Raw genomic sequence first — 23,982 nt, 5'->3', positions numbered from 1 at the left:
GATTTATTCACAACGAAAGGATGTAGTAAAGCTACTGCCAGAATAGCTAGATGCCAATATAAATTACAGGACTTCCATTTTCAGGTAGAATACATTCCTGGTGCTAAGAATGTGTTAGCTGATTGTCTTTCAAGACTACCCATTAATGATGACAACGTTGTTGCTTGTGATGAGGATCCAGATAGAGTTGTCTCTATATGTGAAGTTTCTAAAGGATGCATAAAAGAAGAGGAATGGAGAACTGCTTGTGATAATGATGAGGATTACAAATGTGTCATGTCATTTGTAAAAAAACAGGTGGCCAAAGAAAGCTGAACTGTCTCAAGGTCTGTTACCCTTCTTTCAAATTGCTCAAGAGTTATCTATTCAAAACGACATCTTATTAAGAGGATTGCAATTAGTCGTTCCTCAACATTTCAGGGATGTTGTTCTAGAGATGGCCCACGAAGGACATCCTGGTATGACTGGTATGAAAAGGAGAATCAGGTGTGAATTTTGGTGGCCTGGAATTGATAGATCCATAGAAAGAAAGGTTAGATCATGCATTGAATGTACAGTTAGTTACAAATCTTTGAAAACAGTAAATTATCATTGTGATTCTGTTTCAAGGCCTTCTAGACCTTGGGAATGTGTATCAGTAGACATTGCTGGCCCTATGAGTTTTGGTCATAATCCTGTTTATGCCATTGTTTTGATCGATCAGTTTTCTCGATGGCCAGAAGTGAAATTTGTGCCACATGTAACATCCAAGATAGTCATTGAATTTCTTAATTGCATTTTTGAAAAGGAAGGGTTTCCCATTTCCGTGTTGTCCGACAATGGTGTACAGTTCACGTCGGGTGAAATGAAGTCATTTTTTGATAATCATGGAATAGTTCATAAACGTTCCTCTGTATATTACCCACAAGGAAATGGTATAGCGGAACAATGGATTAAAGTGTTGAAAGAAGGGTTGCAACTAGCTTTATGTAATGGCCAAAATTGTTATGATGCTGTGAGAAAACTTCTATGGAAGTATAGGAACACTCCCAGAAGCGAAGGTGATTTATCCCCTTTCGAAAAAATGCATGGGGGAAGGGGTATTTGTAATATGAGTCAACAATGGATGAGAGATCTGGTGAGTGGCAGGGTTAAAAGGTCAGAGTCCAAAGAATTGAATTCTATTGTCAGTGCTCCATGCAAAGTTGGTGATTGGGTGCGAGTGAAGAAGTCTGGTTTTATTAGGTCTGGTGAGTCTCAGTTTTCTGATCCCATGCTAGTTGTCAGAGTAGGTAAACAGGTAGTGGAATTGACAGATGGCAATGTTTGGAGTCTTTCACAGGTAGTAAAGGTTTCCAAGTTTGATGAGATAAATTGTCCACGAAAGAAAGATAGGATAACACCTCGTGGAAATGTGACTCCTCGTGCAAATGTAAACTGGTGAAAGTGTGAACATAGTTTGCATGTAAATCGACAAAGATTGAGTCATAGGAAAAAATATACACCAGTTTGGTGTAAAGACTACGTTATGAGAAGATAACTTGTATAATTATTTTTGTTCATTTTATTGAGAAAAATGTAATGAATTTTCATTTTTCTTTTTGTATTAAACTTGTACTTTTTCTTTTAAGGAGGGAATGGGTGGTGTCCTCTGTTCTTATCTGGAACCTGGAACACTCTGAGTGAAGAATGGTTCCAGGAGTTCCAGATAGATCGGTTGGCTCAAGCTTGTTTAGATGCTATTTACTCTTCTCCTCAATACATCTTATTAGTCAATATAACGCGGCTTCCGGCATCATCTTTCAAGAGATTACTTCATATACCCAGAGACAAACATGTAGAAAATGATGATAGCATTATTTTATTTATTTATTTATTTATTTATTTATTTATTTATAGAGCGCTAAACTCATCAAGGCGCTAATAGCGAATATCCTGGTTCAGCTGCAAGAGGGGGTCTTAGTACTTGGGAAACAGATGTGTTTTTAGTTTTTTCCGGAATAGTAGGTAGTTGGAGGTGAGCTGTATATCCAGAGGCAGTTCATTCCACTTCCTAGCTGCCAGATAAGAAAAGGATCACCCTCCGGTCCTCACTTTCTTAATGTGCTTCGTTCTGGCCAATGCTAGATAAAGTGACCGCAGGCTCCTTGTGGGGACATAGAACTCAATTTTCTCCTGGAGTAATTTAGGGCTGCTTAGGTACAATACTTTATGCGCTTCACTGAGTAGTTTAAATACTGCTCTTTGGCGCATGGGTAACCAGTGCAGGATCTTCATGCACATCGAGGACGAACTTAGCCTGCTCTTTTTCCACACAAGTTTGGCAGCAGAGTTCTGAAGCACCTGTAGTCGCATGAACAGGAGCTCGGTCATACCTACAAATAGTGCATTCCCATAGTCCATCTGACTTATCAGCAGGGCTTGCATGACTGATCTCCTGCAGTCCAGCGGTATACAAGGGAAGAGTCTGGCTAAAAGTTTCAGGCTTGCAAACCCTTTGCCACAAAGGGTCAGGACATAGTCTTTCATAGATAGGGTGTCATCAATAATGATGCCCAAGTTTCTTGCACAATGTTTGGGAGTTGGGGCAATACCAAGTGTTTGTGGCCACCACGTGATGTCCCAAACTAGCTTGGCACCTCCAAAGAGCAAGATCTCGGATTTCCCTGCATTCAGCTTTAAGCAATGCTCATGCATCCCTTTTGCCATATCTGTAAGGCAATTATGTAGTTTTTATTTAGTAACCTCGGGCCTTTCATCCAGGGCAACCATCAGCTGCATGTCGTCTGCATAGGACCATATACCGATTCTCCACTTCCTGCTGATTTTGGCCAGAGATGAAAAATAAGCATTGAATAAAGTGGGGCTTAACGATGTTCCCTGCGAGACACCACAGCTGATAGCGCTAGATTTGGACTGAAATTGACCAAGGTGAACTGATTATGTTCGGTTACTTAGCATTTAACTGAACCATTTCAAAGCATTGGAGTAAATTCCTTTTTCATAGAGGGTTTCCAGCATACTGTTGTGAGAGACCGTGTCAAACGCTGCCAGCAGGTCCAACAATATCAGAGCAACTCAATCAATCAATCAAGGAATTTGTAGAGCACGCTACTCACCCGTTAGGGTCTTAAGGCGCTGAGGGGGGTCGCTACTGCTCGAACAACCAGGTCTTGAGTTGCTTCCTGAAGGCGAGATGGTCCTGTGTCAGCCGGAGGTGGGTGGGGAGGGAGTTCCATGTCTTGGCTGCCAGGTAGGAGAAGGATCTTCCCCTGCCCCTCCTTGGTCAGTGCATGATCTGATATTGTCCAGCAGTGTTGCCTCTGTGCTATTTTTGGTCCTGGATCCTGTCTGTGAGGGGTCCAATAGGTTGTTAGTTTCTAGGTAATCTGATAACTGCCTCTTCACCAATCTCCCCAAAACTTTGGAGAGGTAGGGAAGTTGGGATATTAGGCGATAGTTCTCGGGATTGAGAACGTTTGTTCCAGCTTTTTTCAGCAAGGGGATTACTGAGGCATGTTTCCATATGTCGGGAAAGGTGGAGAGTTGTTGAAAAGCTGGGTGACAATGGACAGAGGATGGTGGCAGTCTGAGCAAAAATAAAATAGGGGCAGGGGTCTAGGGGGGGATCCAGACTTTACTTCACCCATAGCCTTTAGGACCTCAATATCCATAAGGGGGGTGAAGTTGCACATTGCCGATGTGGCTTCTGGATGTGGGGTCTGAAAATCCCCATTAGTTGTGTTGTTTTGTAGAGGGACTGATTGAGGAATATATCTTGCTTATTTTATCCGAAAAGAAGTTACTTATTCTTTCGCAGGCATCTACTGATGGGGGTACATTTTGGGACATGCTGGCTGGTTTGCTAAGTTCTTTGACTATTTTGTATAATTCTTTTGCTGAGTTGCAGTTTTTGTTGATTTGTTGCGCATAGTGAGTCTTTTTTGCGTTCCTTATGGCGTGATTATAGGAATTAAGTATGGACTTGTACCTCAGTTTGTCTGATTCATTTTTTTACATCCTCCATTGATGTACAAAATGTTGGCACTTTCTCTTGAGTATTTTGAGTTGTGGAGTGTACCACTTCTCCTTGGAGGATCTTTGCAATTGCTTGGGTTTCTGTTTAGGGGCCAGTTTGTCCAAAGTTATACTAATTTATGTCTCAAAATTAGCTGCTCCTGTGCAAACTGGGAGGTCACCTAGGGTCTGTGTGTTAGGGTGAGGGAAGTGTGCTAGGAAGGATGATTCAGTAACTAGTCTCCAGGCTCAATTCATTGTCTGATAAGTTTTGCAGGGTTTATATGGTTTGACTGGTAGATCTAGTGTGAAGGCAATAAGCGAGTGGTCTGTCCAGAGTAATGGCTTGATCTCTTGGATGCAAGTGGCTTCAACATTAGAAAACAGTAAGTTGAGCGTGTGACCAGCTGTGTGGGTGGGTCCCACAATCCACTACTTGAGTTGGAGTATCTGCATGTCGCTCTCCAGTTGAGAGACGACCGGGTTGTCATTGTTTTCATAGTGCACATTGAAATCCCCTATCACTAGGTAATTCTTGTATTTCAGGCAGACTGGAAGAAGTTGTGTAAATAGCCTGGTACCAAGATCTGCTTGGTGACCTGGGGGATTGTAAATCACAGCTCCCGCCAGAATGATGAGACCCTCATGGAGTATTTGGAAGGGTAGTATTTCGTGTTCGTATACTGTATAAAAGCTGTCCTTAAGAAACATCATAAATAAATATATGCATACAAGAACACTAGATGAGGGCCTGGTATAACACAGCTTAAAATGGAGTAGGATTTGCTTACCCAATATATTCCAGCATTTGTTTTCTTTTTACTAGCAACAACTAATGTAGGAGATCCTAAAACAAATCACCCCTGTAATTGATTACTGCTAGTACCTCTGTTGATTTTTCCACGCAGGATAGGGGACCAAATTCTCAGCCCCAGCTTCCTTGCCTGTCTGCCTTTACATTTGTAAAGTGCTATCTCTTGATTAAAAATGCCCAGCAGGTGAGCAAGCATGTCTGGTACGAGGGGGGTTCAGCGACCTTCCATCTAGAAGTGATTAACAAATTGACAACAGCGACGGATACAAAAATAAAATAAGTCTTAGTAGTATCCAAGCCGCTATTGCTGTCATAGTCTAGAATCATCATAGAGAGGGTGAGACTGGCCTTCCGCCCAAACAAGCCTTCCCAGAATTGCTCAAGACTGTTTCTCAAAGGGAGTAATCTATCGCAGCCTTAGAACATATGAACTAGGGTGGTCAGGCCTTCCCCGCACATTGAACATTTAGTTTCTGTTCTTTTCCCCCACCAAAATAGCTTAGCTGTGGTAAACTACAAATTGAATATGGTCTTGTAATGCAGCGCCTTCAGGCTACTGTTATATGGCATTTTAGATTCCGTATGAATTTTTCTGATTCATGCCCTTATATAGGTACAATTCGCGTTGCCCTTATATAGGCATAGAAATCAAGCCCCTTTTTAGGCATAGAACATGCTACCCAAATACAGGCATGGCTACTTCCATCTATCTACGTCACAACGATTTATTGGAAAACCAGACTCTTAAGAAGAAGAGACTTCCCCCAGCCTGGATATTGATTTGTCCAAGAAACTCATTATTATGCATGAACAACTATTCTTTAGGGGTTCATCCATGACGTTCATATGCCCAACTTTACGTCAAAGCTGGTATTCCTTAACACCTTCAAGGTATAAATATACCTTCACTTGCTATGGCAAAGCACTGTGTGGTTTGGTGCAGTTCGACTACCTACTTGCCCGACGCAGCTTGCTACAGCAAGTACCGAAGGAAGCTGACTCTCCAGCTGACGCACTGACAAAGAAGCTTACATCCTTCTGCCAAGAATCCAGCTCCAGTGTTTCTGACTCCGCTTGTGGGCTGTTGGGAAATCGAGTCCCGAGACAGAGATACCAACCTCTTTCATTCTAAAGGTATGGAGCTGATTAGAACCTGGAGAAACCTTTGGCAATTCTTGGCAGAACTAAAAACGTATGCTAAGCAGCACTTACTTCTTCCCTGGTACTAGACCTAGGTTAGGTACATTGGGGTAGGCATATTTTAGAAGCACCAGTTGAGTATTTTAGCCTGTGTTATTTATGTATGCATTTTTTCATGTCATAGCAACAGACAATACTATTACAGTATTATTTTATAATACTATTCTTGCTGTACGCATTATACTTTGCATTCTGTCTAACGATTGTAGCAGTTCACCTCTCTTGCATGAGAAAGAAGACTGTTCAATAAACCCTTTTATTGAAAATGTCTGTCTCACTATTTCTCTGCAAACTCTGTAGAAATGAAGCATGCACGATTGACTTAATAAAATAGTTACCTATTGTTTCCACGACTCTGAAGATATTTGTTCCAGTGCTAGGGAAACAAAGTTGTCATGTTTATGCAGTTGTCAGGAACTAATCCCTTCTTGTGGATTCGAGAAAGTTTCTAGTGACCTGTGAGTTAGTCTGCACACACAATTAAGTTTAATGTACTCGATAGAGACATACTGACCTCGGTCCTATGTCAAACCAAGGGTGTGTATTATTCCAATGAGCAGATCCTATTGGGAATATAGGAACTACACTACATGGCGCCCAATGGTTTGGTAATGCTCTAATTTAACACTAGATACTAAAGTAACTCAGTCGTGCTTTTCTCAGAGACCTCTTTTTCCGTAATACTCCAATAGACGCCTGGAGTGGCTAAAAGGATGATATCCGCCATAGCGGAGTAGGACGAAAAAATCCTATGTATTAGTTTTTGGTTTGTTCAACGTTGAAGAATATAGTGTTCCAAAATATTGTGCACCTTATCTTTGTTTCCTTGAAACTTGCTCTGCAGACTTTCAATCAACAAAATGGCCGACTAAGATAATCCTGGGGCCTGGGAGCTACAGGCGACAACGCCGTACTAGTTTTTAATCGAACAGGTTTTAATGAAACCAATGAGGATGCTATAAGCATTCCTATAAATTTAAGGAAAGCCATCACTATAAAATGTATAAAACATGCCCTATCATCGAGAGGTGGTAGGGCAGTTTTTGTGATAGAGGTACATGAATATCTTCAGACAGAGGTATTCTATTCTTGGATAGTCTTCCCTGAAGCAAATCCAATAACATACGTGTTTCATTTCTACAAAGAAGATGAACCACCAGAGGAATACATTCCTTTCAAGGATATTGAAATTCCATTCATATACCAGGAGCATGAGCTCTGGTTTAAAGGCGCCCTAAAACATTTAAATCACATTACGAGGCTCGGTCCACTAGGTAGACCAGGAGCAACATGGCCACTTTTAGCTGGATATACACCACATCCTGACATTAATGACAAGACAGATGTGGCATTACTAGCTCATCTCAAGGAGTTAATCAAAATCTATAGACAATTGGTTCAATATCATAAACACTATACTACCTCGGGTCTATAAACTTGGCCCGTAAATTATGTGTGATATAAATACAAATACCCTCATATACTAGTGTAAAGGAAATGCAATCAATAAGGGGGATTATCCCTTAAGGACTAGAACCCTCACTCACCCGTAAGTGACATGCTTCATCATATGGGTTCCTCCTCCCAGCAGGAAGACCTCCTCCTGCTGAGGGCTACAACCCCCTCACTGTGAGGGAGGATCTCAGGGATGTTTTTCAAGATGTTTCCTGATGTAACTAGGATGCTAGAATCCCATATGGGAAAGTGTAGTGTAGTGAGTGCGCAGCGCAAAAACATAGGAGGATTGTCCCAGTAAATCCTAACACAGCCACACAGGATTACTGGTGTTGTATCTATCTGCTTTCTTATATATAATTTGAGCACTTGATCACTATTGGTAGCAGCGAATATCATTACTTCATTTGGTCCTGAAGGAAGCCACTGATGCATACCATTGATCATTTGGCTGAAACATGTTGACCGTACTTAGTGAGCAGTTTTAAATCCATACTGTTCCACGCACTGAATTTTTAACCCTGCCAGTGAGAGCTATCTAATAAAAAAAGAACTTTTTGCATCTTCCTAGGCAGTTTTAAGTTCACTATTAGTCTCACCTTTTCTATTAATTTTTGTGCTACGCCCTCACTACACTACACTTTCGCATAAGGGATTCGGGCATCCTAGTTACATCAGGAAACATCTGGAAAAACATCCCTGAGCTCCTCCCTCACAGTGAGGGGGTTGTAGCCTTCAGCAGGACCAGGTCTTCCTGCTGGGAGGAGGAACCCATATGATGAACATGTCACCTACGGGTGAGTGAGGGTTCTAGTCCTTAAGGGATAATCCCCCTTATTGATTGCATTTCCTTGACACTAGTATATGAGGGTATTTGTATTTATATCACACACAATTTAGGTGCCAAGTATATAGACCCGAGGTAGTATAGTGTTTATGATTACGTATTGGGGAAGCTCTCCTCGCTGGTCTTTAAAAGTGTTTCCCTAGGACCCTACCCCACTTTCTTGTTGTCACAATTGGTTCAATATGTCATGCGGACGCTTCCAGTCCAGCCGGCAATAATGATTCCACAACATGCCCCTCAACAGAGGAATACACTAAAAATAACACCACAGACTTTACACTCAGTCATTGGTAAATTACCTGCAAAAAGGGAACAAATTCCATTCTGGATAGCTCAAAGCATTACTCAAATTGAAGCAGTATTTCCTAATACTACCCCTCATGAAAAATACAGGATTTTAACAATCTGTTTACAAATAGCGATCGCACCACATCTGGAGGACTGCAACACTTGGGGTATAGTCTTCGCTGCAATCTACACTAAAACACTTGGTGTTCCATCTATGGCGGTAATACTTGATGTCCTGAAACAGATTCAAAACGAATACGGGGCAGAGCCTGCCTTAAATTTGGGTATGAAACTACTCAAAGATTTCAAACAGGTCTCAGCAATAATTTTAGCTAATATTAAAGGATAAGCAGCATCAGTGGCGACCCGCCAAAAATTAAGCGAATTTGATGTAACTGGGCAACCACAAGAATAATTAAAAAATCTTATAAAGAATTAGGCAGTCTGGATGGGAAACCAGTGAAACCACAAGTGTCTGAAAGTCCTGAAAAGGTCTTTACTAAAAACACTCATACCTCTTCTAAAAAGAAGTGGGAAAATAGCAAACAAACTTCTAAAGAGAAGCGTTCTCAATCCAGAGGTAGGTCTCCTCAAAATGAGCTCTCTGAAAGGAGGTATATCCTCAGGAATAGGGATAATTTGAGAAAACCTGATAGATATCAAGATACTGATACACGTTCCTCTCGTACCTTTCAGACTTCGTCATAGAAATCCGAAAGAAAAGGACAGTCCAAAGACGATCAACACGTTCAGAAAAACAAGAAACCTCAATTCACCAGAAAGAAGGTAGCAGGTCTAAAAATCAAATCAGACATGCCGAGAATCTTGAGGACACAACTCAAGAACGGAGAATGGGTTAGACAATGTTGGATAGCGCAGCATAAGTCACCATAGCTCGCCAGAAATTGAGGGATCATCTGGAGACAGTGGACTTGAATGAGTTCATTCAAGTTGAAACTGCAGATAACAGGGTTAGTTCTCCACATAGGTTATATGAAATAACACTCCGGATGGAGGGGGATATACCAAGAAAAGTGAGAGCACTCTTTTGGGCGCCACTTTCTAAGGGTTATTACATTCTTCTAGCTGAAAAAGAGTGACCACCACAATTTGTCAGGGAGTGCCCACATGGCAAAGACATCATTATGCCAGCCTTCTCTAATAATATTCCAATTCATTTAAAATATACTTATTCCAGGAAATGGGCAGTCGCCCAAGCTCCTGCATTATACAAAAATCATGTGGGATGGGATGAGGACTCTCCTCACTATAAAATCCAACTTAAAAATCAACCAACTGCACAAAGGCAGTACCCAGTTAAGCAAGAAGCTAAAAAACAGGTCAGGGAGATCTTAGATCAACTTGAATACCAAGGGGTAATTGAAAAATGGAAATCATCAATGTACAATCCTTTGTTTCCTGTATCCAAACCAGACAATACATATCATCTAGTAGTGGATTACAGACATCTAAATTCTTGTTGCAAAACATTTGCAGTGCAAAATGCACAAGGTCCAGCATTAATGAATAACATTGTGCGTAAAAAATATAAAACCACATTAGATATTTCTAACGGTTTCTTTTGTAAAAATATTGCACCAGAAAGTAGGTATTTGACCGCTTTCTCAATTATGGGGACACAGTGTCACTTCTGTCGTGTCCCCAGGGATTCAAGAACAGTCCTGGGTTATTCTCTGCACGGGTAACAGAGTTACTACAAACTTATGATGATGAACCTTTATCATATGTAGATGACATCTATCTGGCAGATGATGACTTGGATAGGCGCTTGAACAGAGTGAACACCATTATACTTGGATTCGCATCTGAGGGTTACAAATTCAATTAAAAAAATCTAGAATTGCCCATCTCAACGTCCTATTTCTAGGATATGAGTTATCAAGTGAAGGCAAAAGCCTGGTAGCTAACTTTCTAGAGAAATGTGAGCTGCTCCAACCTCCAAAAACGCTGAAAAACTTACAGTTGATTCTAGGATTCTTAAATTTCGGAAGAACTTACATTCTGAACTATGCAGAAATTGCTAAACCTCTCTACGAATTAATTAAACCTGATTTTAAAACAGTAAATTGGACACAAAAACACACAGAAATTTTGCGTTCCGTACAAACAGACAGACATGTTAGCAGCTAAGCCTTTACAAACACGCGTAAACATACACAACTTAGTGATCCGAATCATTCCAGGACAATGCGGATTCACATATTTAACTTTTTAACAAAAGTGAAAATGTACCAATAGCTTACAAATCACATTTGTACACACAAGCAGAAATTAAATTCAATTCAACAGAAACATTTCTGACAGCAGTTCAAACTGCAGTAGCAAAAAAAAAAGCCCTGGCACAGGGAAAACGCATTATGGTCGTAACTCCTGTACCTGCCTTAGAAGCAGTGACGAAAGCAAGCATACCAAATGCTAAAGCTTACCATCTGAGATGGATATAATGGGTTAATTCTCTTGCTGCAACAGACGTTGAATACGTTTTAACCCTTATTTGAAAACACAAGCATTTCTACAATGCGAACATGAATGTCCTCTGCCTACTGAAATTCTGCCTCTGGACCAGTATGAATGTATAATTTAGACTGAAGGATCGGCTCATCCCGCTAAGGGGGGTAAACAAGCCTATAGTGCGGCGTGCGCGATCGTTAAAGGTCGTTGGCGCGATGGCAAATTCGGACCAATGGTCACAAAAAATCAATCTCTAGGAGATTGTACAGATCAGCGAGCTGAAATACAAGCATTCAAGATTGCACTTGAAAATACAGATCGCGAATTCCCCACACTCATAGTGTGCGATTCGTATTATTGTGTTCAATCTTGCAATGAATACTTGCAAAACTGGATTCAAAACCGTTGCAAAGATGCAAAAGGTGGCACAATCAAGCATAAACTGCTTTGGGAACAAGTAGTTCAGTTACGAGAAGGACTACAAAACACTCATGTGATACATACACTGAGTCATCAACGTGATGGAGTTCACGTTGCAGGGAATTCATTGGCTGAAAAAGCCGCGAAGGCAGCTGTGCAAACGGCTTCCGTAGCAGCAATCACTCATTCAAAAACGAAAATAGACAGCGAAATAATGCTAGCTGTCAATGCTTCAGGCAAAGACAGTGGTAAAACATTACTGAAAGGGTTTCCACTCAAATACTTGTATATAACTGATGCGAACAATGTTCCGTTCGCTCGAATCCCTGAAGTGGGGGATTGGGTAATTTCAAACATGGAACATAGATTAGGACTAATCTTAGGAGCACATAAAGGGCTCGCCTCTGCTCATGCAGGTGTTTCTGTTACAGTGCCATTATTAAAACAGAGATACTGGTGGCCGCGCATGAGGAAACAAACCAGAAACTATGTTTTGGAATGTGAAATATGCCAAAAGATTAAGGTTTCTACTGTGAAACGTCCTGTGAAGACGCCTCTGTTAATTTCAGATAAACCATTAGCTTGCGTTTCCTTGGACCACTACGGTCCCTTACACAGGGATGGTAATTATAAATTCATCATGGTCGCAGTGGATTCGTGTTCAAGGGTATTTTGGATGTGGCCTCAGCGCTCGGCTGATGCTCAAACTGTTATAAAAGATTTGCAAGTCTTTATCACCAAATACGTAGTTGGCAAGCTACATTTAGACCAGGGTCCCGCGCTTAGCTCTCGAGCTAACAAGGAGGCCATGGCCAGTTTGGGCGTTGCATTGCGATACTCTAGTCCGGTGGTTCTCAAACTGTGCGCCGCGGCACCCTGGTGCGCCATAACAACTAGCCAGGGGCGCCGCGCACATCTTAGGAATGTGGGAAAGGGAGGTTTGAATATGATTTTTGTAATGTGGAAAGTTTGTAGATTACGTCTTTGCTGCACCGAGTAACCCATTTGGGACTGTCATGGGGGAGTTCTGAACGACCCCCTGTCAGTGTCTACTCGAGAAAATGGTTTAGCACAGCCCCAGCACGTAACATGCTTCAAAAAGCTTCCAGTTAGGCGGAGTCAGGTGCAATCTGGAGCGATGCAGCCCGTGTTCTGCAGGGCCTCTAGGCCATTGTCATTACAGGTAGTTTCGGAAGAAAGGAAATGTGAAATGTACGATCGGGTAATCATGAGAGATTCCCCCGAGCTCTACACCACACAGTCTTTATATAAATCACCCAAACTAATTGTTGTCATTTTAAATTGAAACTAAAGAGAATCTGGCAAGTAAATCACCTGTTCCTATTTTTATGCAGTTCTGAAAGTCTCAGAACCACAAGCTGAAAAGCAGTACTTGTGTATGCCTGTGATACTTGAAATCCACAGGGAGAGATCTCGTCAAATTGGACTTTGCCAGTTTGCCACAATAATCTCAGAGCCTCTGCCTTATGACTGGGAAGTCACCAAAACTCAGTTTTGGAAAGCATCCCACTCATACACATCTGTAGTGTGGCCGCCTCCCAGCAGGCACTAATGAGCAATGATTTAGTGTGAAAAGTGCAGTGCTGTGTCCCATTCACACACAAACACTGCAGCTCTACGACAGCTGCCTCCCAGCAGGCTTACACTGCACCACCCATCCTGCCCAGCCCTCTGAGAATATAACTCAGTTGCCCCTGGGTACACCACATGCACAAGAACTCGAGCACTAGAGAGGATGAACAGAAGAAGCACACAGTGCCACCCTGAAGGTGTATAACAAGTGGTAGCAGCACAGATCAGATGGGGAGGATCTCACAGATGGTGGCAGGAGCACCACTGGAGAGAGAGTCTCACATATGAAAGGAGCTCACATGAAGTGGATATCTCAAATGTGGAAGTAGTGCAAGGGGGGAGGTGGTTGTCACAGCTGGTGGGGACACAGAGAGGAAGGGTACCTCTGACTTCAGGGATAAGGGTGCATTTGAGAACCTGCAGGGACTCACTAAGATATGCATCAAATCACCTTCAAGGACAGAGTAGCCGTGTATTCAAGCCATTTCAAATCTCTGACCATATCCTTATGGACCATGGTGGTGCATCTAAGCATTTTGAGGGCTAAAGCGGACATCTAGGCGCCTTTATAAACGTGATGGGCCTCTAAGCATGTGGCGGGATATTGAGCTGGATGAAATCGGGGCGAGGGGAAGTCCACACTTCAGAGCTCCATTGTGCTTGAGCTAAGTTGCTGCTCCAAACACAGAAGTACAAACAGAAAGATGCATCAAAACAGATGGAGGGAAAAGAAGGTGAATAGAAGCACAAACAAAGTCAGGAAGATCATGGCACAGTCACAGTGAGAATAACACAGGCCACATAAGTACGCAGGAATGATTCTAGGCACTTACAGTCACTTAAACAATTAAAGTTTATTATTAACAACTGCTTTAATTTGTATTATGTTACAAATATAATTATAATATGTTCATCAGCTTTATCCCAATTATTTTCAGGGAGTAAAATGGAAGTACTTCCGAGTCCAAGCTTACATCCCCCCTCCACCCGAAGAAAAAGTAACATAATAGGGAGCCGCGACCAATGGCCAATAGGTCAAGGGAGCCGCAGGTCCAAAAAGTTTGGGAACCACTGCTCTAGTCCATTACATTCTGAGGTACATTCGGTTGTGGAGAGAAAAAAACAGGATATAAAGCAATCTATAACAGCTAGGGAATTAGGCTTGGGTGAAGGGTGACAGGTGGGACAAACATCTAATAAATGTCCAACGTAGTCTTCATAATTTGCCAAGAAGTTCTCTAGGGGGTATCACTCCATATGAAGTCCTTTTTGGGACCAGAATGTTAGTAGCGGACCTCTATTGTCAGACTTCAGTGGTCGACCAAAAACCTTTGGACATCAAAGACCGTTTGGCCGTTTTACAGGACTTAGATGAAATAAGAATGGAACAAAGCAACGTGTTCCTGAAGCCAACCACGACTGAAGAAAAACCGACGTCCCAGCAAGGCCTGTCTGGATGCCAAAGCTTGAGGGTCTAGTCAGAGAAAAGATCGCGGACAAGAAGGAATTTGGGCCTTCTTACAGACAACCAGTACCTGTCCTAGCAATTCACGGATCAAGAACAGTATTACTGCCACCGCTTGCTGGTAAAAAGGAGAACAGGTTCGTATCAATCGACCTGGTCAAACCACATCATGTGGCCAATACTAAACAGTAGGCCAAGTGGGCTCCGACCAAGTAGCAAATGCCCTAATCTGGCTACTATCCAAGAGGTTCAAACTTAGAGACTCATCACCTTTAAAGAATCTGCAGTGTGAAATGAAGGACTATGCAACAAACCAATGGAACGTGTACCTCTTGAAACCCAAATAACAGTTAGTCAAGAAACACCTGTCTACAATGAAGTAACAAGTGATCAAATGGTTTCAGCGAATTCAACAAATCCTGAAGCAATCCCAACAATTGACAGAACAACCTCTGGCTATTTCATTAACTTTGATACGTTTTCTGAGGATCCCAGCGAACCTGAAACAATGCCAGCAAAAAGAACTTTCAAAGACCAGGCAACAGACCTTTTTCATCACATGAAAAAGACTAATCTGGTTTCACCATGGATTGAACTTTGGATTGTGTTGGGTGTACTTTTTCTTCTACTTTGGTTGACTCTGGTAATAACACTGGGAATGCTGATAAATGGAAGATATGTCAAAATGGACACAGCAAGTAAGAACATCAACTTACTACTCAAGGCACACAAATCATCTCATTGTGAACAAAGATACTTGTCATCAGTGAACATCACAACCGTTCGTATACCTGGGGGTATAGCTTGAGACAGAACTGAATATGACATTTTTGGCCGTTCTGAGCTGTTGATGGTTCCACACTTATTCAAGATTTCATTAAGTGACTTTGTTTCATCTAGTACCTTTTCTGATGATTGGAACTTCGAGACTGTTAATAATATGATGTCAGACTCAGAAATGTCTGCAGTATTCACAAATCATGAATATTTAGAAGGTTCATCAGACTATGAACAAAGTATTGTTATAATCATTATGGTCATCATTTCTTGCACAAATTAACAATGCCTAGAAATTTATTAATGTATAACCAATGGGAACATTGTCCTGCGCCACCAAAGGGTAGCTCAAAAACTTTTGCCGATAAGTTTCCATACTTTTTAGGGTTCAATGTATCAAATGCTGAATCATTTTACTTTAAAAATGTAAACAAAACAGTTGACCAATAAAAAACAGATCTATTTTGCCCAACTGTCTAAACTAGGTTTCGACTTTTGGAAAGATAACATTGAGACAAAAACTGTCTGGGGCACAAAAGATTGGCAAGTGCAGGGTATAGAAGCTATGTTTAGAGCCTGTATAATCCCTGAGCAAATTATGTTTTTGAATGACACTGTCCAACAGACGTCTTGCCTTGGGTTAGCCAACATAAAAGACCTAAACAATCCATCAATACCTACACCTACACCTGATAGCAGTACCCCTTCAGAGGGGGAGGTCGACGTACATACTATTTTGCTTCACAACAGAACAGATCTAGATTGGAAAAAATTGTTCATTTGGCCCACAGACACAAACAACTGTCAAGATATATTCCTGAACAAAACACCGGGTTTCACATTCACTAGGCCAGACCCAAGATATGTTCAAAGACAGCATCCTGGAATAGTAACAACATACAGTGTAGGGAAGCTCTGCCTTGAATGGCTACATAGATCTACACTTAGGGTGTAAAGCAACACCGATCTTAGGGAATTCTTGCTAGGACCAAGAAAACCACATCAAAAACGTTTTATATATGCCAGTATCTATGCTGCTTATAATGAAGCATGGAAGATTACACAAGCAGAGGCTGCAGAAAGTATACGAGAAATTGATCGTATTAATTTAAAGAAAACTCTCTCTGTGGTTGACAATGGGTTATATTCATTGGACAGCATAGTGTCTTCTGCCATAGACATCATGGAACAGGACTTGGTCATGTTGCAACATGGTCAGTGGGAATTACGTTCTATCATGCTATTAGGCTGGACGTTGCAAAACTTTCATTCAGGCTATGTGCCTTGGCATTTAATCAATACTACGTCACTGTTTTCAGAATTTAATCTCACTGATAAACAGATCAAACTGGCACAGAGGGGAGCAGACTATATGGTGCTGAGCATTGAAAAACTGGAAAGATTGCCATTTATAGTCGCTGAAAAGCTAGCTAATGAATGGATAATACATGGAACAATCACTCTGCCTGTTGCAATTTTCCATTTTCAGGATTACCTAAAACACATTCCAGCAGGCACATATGAAAGGTTGGGTAAAGAACACATCAAGAAATCCTGGCAATTACCATACACACACAGATGTTGGAGTGGGGGAAAGGAAGTGTTTCTGAGTGGTAAAAACTGTGAAAACGCACTAAGCAGTTCTCTCCTTTGTCAGGGTATAAATTTACACGGGGCCTGCGATGGTTCCTCTAACAATTTATCCTGCCACCTGCAAGGTTCACCAGCTGCGGTGATTGATCCAGTTTTTGGACAACTTTCAAATGGAAGTTACCTCATGTTGAACGATCACAGCTGCTGTGGCATGTTGCCAGACATACCATATCTAGTAACTGTGTCAGCCAGGGTCACTTACTATAGGCAAGTATTGTTTCCTAAAACCAAGATAGACAGGGAGTCGCTGTTATGGCCTTCACTGAACATCTCTTCTATACAAATTGATACTTTAAGCAAAATGAAAGCCATTCTTTTTCAAAAACTGTGCCAATGACCTCGGCCAAAGAGACCTATGATCTGCAAGTCACAAGGACTTCTGCCGAGGTACATGCCCTCCTAACCACAAACTGCCCTATACAGTTCTCAAAAATGTTAAGTCATGCCTTAAACATGTCTGATACGAGCGGTATTGTACATGTATTTATGACTGTATTTTCTGGACTGTTAGCACACTTTGAAGCAGTCCTAGGAATATTTCCAAACATGGTGCACTCTGTGTTTGGCGGACTGCCTCTCCTTTTGGGACTGGGTGCGGGGATACTATTTTTGCTCCTCCTGCTACGATATGGCAAGCCAAATCACCAGCGCCACTCTAAGCACTATAGTGAGAGCTCTATTGGAGATGAAGTGTCATGAGCGCATCTTCCAAATTTTGGGATTTACTCATTTATGAGAATTAAATACCACATGGTTTTTGTCATTCAGACCAATCTGGCAAGATTGCATCTTACATATTCTACGCTGCCTGCTATGCGGAGAAGAATGGGTGCTAGACATCTGTCTAACATTCCCATCAGTCATGCCAACTGATGTTATTCTTTGCTGGACCCGGTAACAGCCCATGCACAGTGTTGTCCCCAGAAGCTACCAATTCTGATGACTGCATTTATTGAGAACTCACAGACGCAAAATGCTGATGGTGAGGTATGAGAGGAAACTTCAGGCACACAGGTACCATCCAATTTGAACATTGCTAATGCGACCAATGCTGAAGGCGATGCTTCACATCTATGTGCGGTTACTCTTCTAAATGAGGTAATCCAACTTTCACCTACAATGGTAGACACATTTTTTACAGACTTACAAGATTTCATGTTTTCTCCAAGCGCTAACACTGACTTTTGAATAGGCACACAGTGTTCTGAGAGACTTTGGATTTGATCTTCATTTTTACAAAACAAAGAACTTTTTCCTATGATTAACTTTTTTTCTCCAAATTTGTATTTTTCATTTTTTGGCACAAAGTAATGTGCTTAAAGTAGAACTATTCATAGAGAACACAAATTCTTTGAATACTTCCAGAGACAATATTAGATCTTGTCCACATACAAACAGTTTTATGTAATCTGACATAAAATGGTTTTGGCCTTTTTCTTCAGTATTTACGAGCCATTTCATAAATGTATATTTTCATGATTCATTCAGTTAGCATTCAAAATTTGAATATATGCTTTGAATGAAGCATTGCTTAAATGCGTACAGCACCAATGCATCTTTTATGTGTACAATAATGTGTATGTATTTCGGGTGGGTTTTTCACACTTCATGTGTAGATATGTTTTAGATATGTTAAACATGTTTAGAATTTAAGTAATTTCATGCATAAGAAAGTGAAGTGGGTATTGTATGGCATTTTAGATCCCAAATGAATTTTCCTGATTCATGCCCTTCTATAAGTACAATTCGTGTTGCCCTTATATAGACATAGAAATCAAGCCCTTATTTATGCTACCTAAATACAGGCATGGCTACTTCCATCCGTTCATCTACGTCACAACGATTTCTTGAAAAACCAGACTTAAACAGAAGGGACTTCCCCCAGCCTGGATATTGATTTCTCCAAGAAACTCATTATTATGCATGAACAACTAATCCTTAGGCGTTCATCCACGACGTTCATGTGCCTGACATTACGTCAAAGCTGGCATTCCTAAACACCTTCAAGGTATAAATATACCTTCACTTGCTATGGCAAAGCACGGTGTGGTTCGCTGCAGTTCGACTACCTACTTGCCCGACGCAGCTCGCTACAGCAAGTGCCGAAGGAAGCCGACTCTCCAGCTGACGCACTGACAAAAAAAGCTGACATCCTCCTGCTGAGAATCCAGCTCCAGTGTTTCTGACTCCCCTTGCGGGCTGTTGGGAAATAGAGTCCCGAGACAGAGATACCAACCTCTTTCATTCTAAAGGTATGGAGCTGATTAGAACCTAGAGAAACCTTTGGCAATTCTTGGCAGAACTAAAAACGTATGCTAAGCAGCATTTACATCTTCCCTGGTAATAGACCTAGGTTAGGTACATTGGGTTAGGCGTATTTTAGAAGCACAAGTTGAGTATTGTAGCCTGTCTTATTTATGTATGTATTTTTACATATCATAGCAGCAGACAATGCTATTACAGTATTATTTTTGAATACTATTCTTGCTGTACGCATTATACTTTGCATTCTGTTTAACAATTGTAGTAGTTTACCTCTCTTGCATGAGAAAGAAGACTGTTCAATAAACCCTTTTATTGAAAACGCCCGTATCACTATTTCTCTGTAAACTCCCTAGAAATGAAGCATGCACGATTGACTGAGTAAGATAGTTATCTATTGTTTCCACAACTCTGAAGATATTTGTTCCAGTCCTAGGGAAACAAAGTTGTCATGTTTATGCGGTTGCCAGGAACTAATCCCTTATTGTGTATTCAAGAAAGTTTCTAGTGACCTCTGAGTTAGTCGGCACACACAATTAAGTTTAATATACTCAATAGAGACTTACTGACCTCAGTCCGATGTCAAATCTATAGTGTGTATAATTCCAATGCACATAGCCTATTGGGAATATTGGAACTACACTATACTACAAGACTGGAAGATCCGCGCAGCTAATGCAATTACTCTATCTATATCGGCTTTAGGATCATCCAGCTTCCTAGCCCAATTTCCTTTGTTTTTTTTCGAGATCATCCGGCAAGTTATCCAACAATATATTATAGATATTCCTTATTTTGCAATCAGCACAGCCTATTGTTTCCAAGAGAGGATCTTATCAAAAGATAAAGCCACCCTAGTGTTATTAAAAATTCCCCTCATTTGGACATACTTAAAATATAGGTTGTCTGGATTGCCAAACCCCTGCTTCAAATATGTAAAAGAGTAAATCTGGTCAAGAGAATAGAGATCCCCAATTACTGTGAGACCGTGCTGCTCCCACTGTCTTCCCATTGCATCATAACAAAAGGTGGAAAAAGAGAAGAGCACCATAATAGTGTATATCTAATACAGCTCAACATTTTCATGTTCTTCCTAATCTTGCTCCATACTCTCCAGGCGCTATGCATATTCTTGAACCGCACCTTTTTATAATAGCTTGGTTCCAGCAGTCTATCCACCTTTTTCCCCAAAGCTGGTTCGTAAATAGTAGGTAGAGTGTTAGAGTTTTCCTGAGCTGCCCTGTTCCCATCCACATAGAATAATATGCCCATCTGCTGTAATAAAGCAGCCCAGTAATACAGTGGAATGTTGGGCACTGACAACCCGCCCCGCTCTTGAAAAGAATTTGTATTGATAGCCTCACCTTCCCATACCGTCAGATGAAGTTTCTAAAGATAGGCTCCAATTTCTTCAGTAACAGTTATTCTATGGCTATTGGTATTGCCTGAAATAAGTATAGATCTTTGAAAGCATTAGCATCTTAAGGATGTTGCCCCTCCCAATAGTAGATAGGTAGAGGCAAATGTATGATGTTACAACACATGCCTTTACAATGCAGTTTTTACATCGCAGCATCCTTTTCAATGCATTCATTCACATTGCATACCACTACATCGCATTTTTAGAAACTACCTTAACAACAAATTCCATTCCATCACATTATACCTTTACAAAGCATACCATTACATTGCATTTAAGGTAAGTTTGTGATAATGTAGGGGTAAAGATTGCTATTCTAACTCCAGTGGGTGCAACAGTAGGGTAGGTTTTGGATAGTGTAGGGGTAAAAATTACTATTCTAACTCCAGTGGGTGCAACAGTAGGGTAAGTGTTGGATAGTGTAGGGGTAAAAATGACTATTCTAACTCCAGTGGGTGCAACAGTAGGGTAAGTGTTGGATAGTGTAGGGGTATTATGCGTTGTAATGGCATACGTTGTATTAACATGCGATGTAATGCCTTCGTTATAGTGACATGCTTGTAATGACATGTGCTGTAAAAGATGTTGCGATGTAATGACTGTGTTGTAAATGTAGTGCGATGTAATTACAGCGTTGTAAAGGTTGTTTCCCGGTGGAGTCCATCCATACGTTTTAAATCAGTAAAGATTTTTCAAATCAAAGGATTGAAGTTAGCCTTGCCTATGGTATCTACTTTAGGACTAATGCAGATGCCAAGATACACGGCTGCATCCACACATCGTGAATCTTGAAAAGCGAGATTATTCGTACAGTTGATTTGGGTTTCCCCCTTATTTAATGCATATCCAGATGCTTGTCTATACTCTCCTGCAAAAGCTTCAATTTCTCAAATAGCTCGTCCAGGGTCAGTGGTGACAACAGCAATATCATCTGCATATGCAAGTACTTTAGTCTCAAACCCATGGCAAATAACTGGCCTTATCTCCTTCTTATTCAAAATCCTTTCAATCAGGGGATTTATATCAAGAGCGAACAAGATGGGAGAACACGGACACCCCTGCCTGTTTCCCCTGGATAGTTTTATGATTTTGGATTCTTCCCCCATTATCTGGAGCTGTGCATATGGGTCGGAGTACATGGCCTTAATAGCCATGATCATCCTGGTGCAAAAACCCTTTAACTCTAAAAGCCCTCTTAAAAGACTCCAAGCCACCCAGTCAAAGGCTTTCTGGGCATCGAGAAGAGCCATAGCCATTTGTCCTCCTGTTTCAGCTGCAATATCAAATAGTGCTATTGCCCACCTTATATGGTCAGTTGTTCCTCTACCGGGTATGAAACCATGTTGCCAGGGTGATACCAAATGGGCCATGACCCCCCCGGTCGGCCCGCCAATATTTTCGGATATACCTTGGCGTCAGTATTTATCAGCGACATTGGTCGATATGAGGCCGGGTTGTCCAGAGTTTTAGTTTTATTTGGAAACATAATAATGTCTGTCGCCTTCCAGGATTCTGCTGGGTGCCCACTATGCTGTACCCCAGAAACAAATCTAATAAGAGGGGAGCTAGTTCTAATTGAAAGATCTTATAGAACTCAAGGGGTATTTTATCGGGGCCAGATGCCTTTCCCGAAGATAGTTGTTGTAAGTCTGTTAGGACCTCTTTGAGTGTGATATCTGCTTCTAATTCATCCCTAGCAGATTGATCAAGGCTAGCCTCGAGGTCCGTTTCAGGCACAGCTCGTGAGACGTCTGGTAGTGCATGGCTATCTTCCTTATATAGTGTCTGATAAGACTCTTGAAATACAGAAATTATATCCTTCACCTCTAAACAAATTGTGTCACCTTTCTTTATTGCTGTTTCCTATTCCTTGTTAACTTCTGCCGGTTACGCAGAGCTAGCCTTCTCCATACAGGATCTCCATACTCATACGTCTTGTGCTTATATGCCTGGTATTCTTCTGCCGCCCTCTTAGCAAAGCAACTATTTATTTCTGCTTTTGGAGTTGCAATTTTAAGCTGGGTTTGTGCTACTCCCTGCCCTTCTGTAATCCTTATGATATGGTCCAGTTCTGCCTCTGATAGTTCCCTCAGCAGTCTCTCATTCTCCTCAAGATGCTGCCTTTTAGTATGCACCACAATGCTAATAACCTCACCCCTTAAGATAGCTTTAAAGGTGTCTCAAACTGTATTTCGTGATGCACTGATCCTGTTAATATCAAAGTATTTCTGTATCCAGTTCTTTAGGTGATCAATGAACACTATATTCACCAGTAACTTCCTATCAAAGTTCCATTTATACCGAAGTTACTCCTTGAAGCTCTACTTCTAGGATCAGTAGACTGTGATCTGAGATTATTTTATGGAGCTTTCTAATCTCAGCTTTGTGCACCAAAGTTGCTGATATTAGAAAGTAATCCAGGTGCACACACTTCTGTTGTGGGCATGAATAATACGTATGGCATGGATCTCTATGGTGCTTGATATTCCAAATGCCCTCCAGGCCATGCCTATCCATGAGAGAGGCCAGGGCTCTATGAACTCATGGTTTTCTCCATTGATATCTCTGTGCCACAACCATTTGATTTATGTTCAGCTCACTGCAAACAATCAGAGGCAAGATCAACCTGCAGATCCTCGAGCACCTTGGGATCATCCTGATTTGAGACATAAATAGTACACACTGTCACCAATAGCTCTACCTCAATCAGTTCTCAGCTGCTGAGACTATTCGCAAGATTACATCTTATCCCCCCCAATTGCGAATTGGCCAATATAGCCATACCACGAAATGTTAGAGCTCTGGGAGGAAGAATTCAGCCAAGTATACCCCCTGATTGCTAGTGTTATGTGCTGGATTGAGGCCCTAACATAGGTGCGCCATTTCAGAGGCACAAAACCTTCATGCTCAAAGACAGGCAGGCCCTTTCACCTACATTGGCCCTCCCTTCACAATAACGGGCAAAAGAGGCTGTCCCTTATATGACGTGTGCTCTGGGTGCAGAAGACGGTCCATACTAAATACCTCATCTCCATGTCCAACAGTGACTAACCTACATCACAATGAGTTCTTAGAAACAGACCCTTAAACTCTTGGGATTTTCCCTAGCACAGGATTATTGATTTCTCCAAGAAATCATTAAATATACATGTACCACTATTCCCTAAGGGTTCATTCCTGATGTCTTCCTCTGACCGACTTTAAGTCAATACTAACATTCCAAGGCACCGATCAGGTATAAATATACCTCCCTTTGCCCAAGCAAACCAGAGGGGACCGAGATTTCCATGCCGACACTCTAACCTGAGACGCTGCAACCT

Source organism: Lissotriton vulgaris, chromosome 7 (genome assembly GCF_964263255.1).
Source record: "Lissotriton vulgaris chromosome 7, aLisVul1.2, whole genome shotgun sequence".
NCBI classification, from domain to species: domain Eukaryota; kingdom Metazoa; phylum Chordata; class Amphibia; order Caudata; family Salamandridae; genus Lissotriton; species Lissotriton vulgaris.
Note: the sequence above shows the minus strand (reverse complement) of the source record.